Genomic DNA, 4,250 nt, shown 5'->3' with positions numbered 1-4,250 from the left:
GACCTCAAAGAAGAACCATTCGAAGATGCAGACGACTGGTTCACAGATGGAAGCAGCTTCGTGAGGCAGGGAGTGAGAATGGCCGGCTATGCAATTACCACCGCAAAAGAGGTAATTGAGTCGAACCCTTTACCCGCAGGGACTTCAGCCCAGAAGGCAGAACTGATAGCTCTGATTCGAGCCCTGGAATTGGCGGAGAACATGCGGATCAACATATGGACAGACTCTAAGTATGCCTTTTCCATCGTACATGCTCATGGGGCCATCTGGAAAGAAAGGGGACTGTTAACTGCTCAAGGAAAAACAATCAAACACGCAAAAGAGGTCTTGCGACTGCTGGAAGCAGTCCAGCTCCCAGCACAGGTGGCCATAATGCATTGTAAGGGACATTTAAAGGGGGACACTATCCCGGAGATAGGGAATAGAAAAGCAGACACAGAGGCTAAATTAGCTGCTGCAAGAACTGAAGAAATAAAAGTAGCAGCTCTAGTACCAGGTGAGTTAGACACAAATTTTCGGCCAGAATATCAGGAGTCAGATCACAGGTGGATTCAGAGAAATAAAGGTAAAATGTTAGAGAATGGTTGGGGTCAATTGGAAACGGGACAGTTAATAATACCAGGGAATACGATGTGGCAGTTTGTGAAAGCAGAACACGAGAAAGCCCATTGGAGTTTGGACCCGCTATATCAGTATTTGCAGGCTCGGATAGCAGGACCAAAATTGTTCACCACTGTAAAACATGTCACATCCCAGTGTGAGAGGTGCCTGAAGAACAACCCGAATACAGGAACTAAGATACATCCAGGGGCCATAAATCGAGGTAAATTCCCAGGTGAAGTGTGGCAAATTGATTTTTCTGAGCTCCCAAGAAAAGGAGGGTTTCGATATTTGCTGGTATTAACTGATACATTTTCTGGGTGGCCTGAAGCATTCCCTTGCAGAACAAATAAGGAAAGAGAAGTGACCAAAGTACTGTTGAATGAAATCATTCCACGGTTTGGGGTACCGAAGAGCATTTCTTCGGATAGGGGTACACATTTCTGTGCAAAAGTGGTAAGGGCAATAAGCAAAGCACTACAAATCAAATGGCAATTACACACGCCCTATCGCCCACAGGCCAGCGGCCAGGTGGAAAAGATGAACCATCTTATTAAGCAGCAGATTGCCAAAATATGCCAGGAGACTAATTTGCATTGGTATCAAGCTTTGCCTATTGCTCTGCTTAGACTGAGAGTCAAGCCAAGATCGAAAGAAAGGCTAAGCCCATTTAAAATTCTGTACGGCAGACCTTATGCTATGCAAACTGTAAATGGGGACGCTGTAGATCAAATAGGTAATCAGTATATTTATGACTATGTGATTATGGTGGGGAAGCAATTTGACAAGAATGCTGCGGTGGTGATTGACCACCAACCTAAACAACCTAACTGTAAGTTGCATCCTTTTAATCCCGGTGATTGGGTGTATGTTAAGAATCTTTTAGGAAAACCCCTACAAGAAAAGTGGGAAGGACCTTTCCAAGTGCTGCTGACCACCTTCACCGCGGTTCGAATCAAGGAGCGACCTACGTGGATCCATTACTCACGGGTCAAGAAAGCACCGGGGAGTAAACAAGAGGAGTAGACACCGTGACCCGGATTCCACTCCAGACCTCTACTATCCTGATCATCAGACCCTTGGGGTTCCATATGAATGCCAGCCAAGTTCTCTTTGGATCCCAGCTAAATGGATAAGACCTGCCTTGGATGTGGAGCCTTCTGAATCAGCTGACCCCTCGGGATCACGAGAAAATCCAGCACCACCCACACTAAGGAAATACAAATGGTAGGAAGATCAATGGGGGAAACCATACTTATGATAGTTATTTTTCTAACATCCATACAATTCGGGCAAAATGTAGTTTTTCCTCGAAACTCTGCCCCAATAGACCCATGGTCCAATGCACACCAGTGTATTCACCCGGAGTCAGGGATGAAGGGGCCCTATTTCGATAACCTTTGACCCTCACCCTCTCCTCTTTCCTGTGGGAAAGATCGTAGCATCTAGCGGTCCCGAGGAAGGGAAAGCACAGTGTGAGATGGCATTTAGATTAGATCAGTCGATGACGTTCGCATGTGAAAGGGAGTCGAAAACGCTGGAACAGGGTACTAGTTTCCCCAGACGTGTTACCAGATACGAAGTGGCATCACCGGAAGACGTGATCTCCTTATATCCAAATTTAGACTTGCCCCAAGAAATTACTCCACCAATTGAATGTAGAAAGGTGCATAACTTAACCTTTATCGGGCCCCAGGTAGTAAGGAGGTCAAATGAACTGAAACTGCTGCTAGACCCCACGTACTCTCTGAAAAAGGTGCAGATGAATATTCAGACTAACATTACCCATCTGCAAAAGGACTGTCAACCGTTCATACAACAAAGCCTTAAAGGATGGGAGGCATGGCTAGCTACTAGGTCTTATCACAGGCGGGCGCAAAGGGATATAAGTGGATGGGTCGGCACTGGATTTGGAATACTGAATACCATAGATCAAGAGGTATTGGTTAACAAATTGAGTACTGTCACCACCAACTTAGGAAAACTTAAAGTGCCCCTGAGCTCATCCATGCTTACATTGGCAGAAACACAATCACTGGTAGTTAGGTTACTAACCCTGGTAGCAAATCGCACTGCTGAAGATTTTGCTAGAATTGCCGGCTATACAGGAAACATTAGCAAGGAAATTGCGCTTGCTATCCAATGCACACAAACACAACAGTGGGTACAGTCAGTGGCAGCAGGGATAATAAGAGAAGGAACGTCAGGAACGCTGTCCCAGGAAATAAGAGAAACGATACTGAAGGATAATCGTACTACACAATTTGAAAGGGACCATCAAGCCTGGTGGCAATTAGTAAACTTTACTTATGTACCACAGCATGAGCACATTGAAGCCTATGTTCTTACCATCAGTGCTGCAGAGGAAAGGGCGATTTTCCCTATCCTTACCTTAGGGACCATACATCAGAATGTCCTTGTTAGGCCAGTAGATCATAATGTTTGGGCGAGTTATGATGACGCCAAAAATAAGTGGCAGTCTGTTAGTACAGAAGCATGTATTCCTAGGGGGCAACTAGGATACATATGTGAAAATGCTATAGTAGATACAGAAGATTTATGCTTAGATGCTGAAAATAGTGTATGCACTTTTGAAATGCTTCCACACAATAGAGTACGGTCGCAGGTTTATTATGTAGGGAATGGATGCGCCTGCGTCAGAATAGCTTGCAGTAACGTAACTGTAGATAGTTGCCAAGAGGAAACTAACAATACTAACTTTTGTGTATGTAACTTTACCAAGATTATAGGTTGTGATTTTAACTATACCGCTCCTGTAACCACCCAGCAGCTAATTAATGCAGACTACGACCTCTATCATGAGTTGCCAAAATTACAGATAGGTATGGATGTCGAGGTTCTTAAGGCGATGCTCGTGCATCCAGAAGTAAGAAGACTGGTGCAAAAAGTGAACCAAACAGTTAAGCGCATGGTCCTACAGGTGGAGCACAACTCAGAAAGAATAAAAAACATCCTGACTGAAGTAGAACAAGTAGGCCAACATCACTGGTGGGACGTTTTCACAGGATTTTCCCCAACAGCAACACAGGTCTTTCATTACCTGGTACACCCGATACTAATTTTAACTATAGCAATGCTTATACTGACTTTTATGAACCTATGCTTGTGGTGGAGGCTGAAATCCTTGATGAGTAAGATCCAAATGATTTGGGCGATGGTGCGGGCGTATCAACGCCCCGAAGGATTAGAACTTGACGAAAGAATTCGTAAGTTATAAGAAAAGGAGGGAAATGAAGCCCCTAAAACAGTTACTTTCAAGAGATGATGGGTTAAAGCATAGAATATAAAGCAGTTATGGGAAATATTCAATGTTAGGAAATCACATAGAGCAATAAATTGGGTAAGGTATGGAACACAATGACAGGGAAGAGATAAGGACAGACAGTGATAAGTTCAGTGCATTTCAGAGCCAAGAAGAACTGCTGGGTAAGGCACGTTTAGGGCCAACATGTCAAATTGACCCTGAGACCCTTGCCAAGGCCTGGAGACTAAGCCAACTACACCGGGAATTGACCAAATTTGGGGAGAGGTTCAAAAGTTTAAAGAGGAAGACTCCTCGAAGCTGATGAAGGCCGACCGGAACGACCCCTGAGAAGATCCTCAAAAGAGAAGTCCCCGCCCACGCTCCG

This window comes from Molothrus aeneus, unplaced genomic scaffold, assembly GCF_037042795.1.
Source record: "Molothrus aeneus isolate 106 unplaced genomic scaffold, BPBGC_Maene_1.0 scaffold_60, whole genome shotgun sequence".
In the NCBI taxonomy this organism is placed as follows: Eukaryota; Metazoa; Chordata; class Aves; order Passeriformes; family Icteridae; genus Molothrus; species Molothrus aeneus.
The sequence above is the reverse complement of the archived record's forward strand: the minus strand, read 5'-3'. Positions refer to the sequence as shown.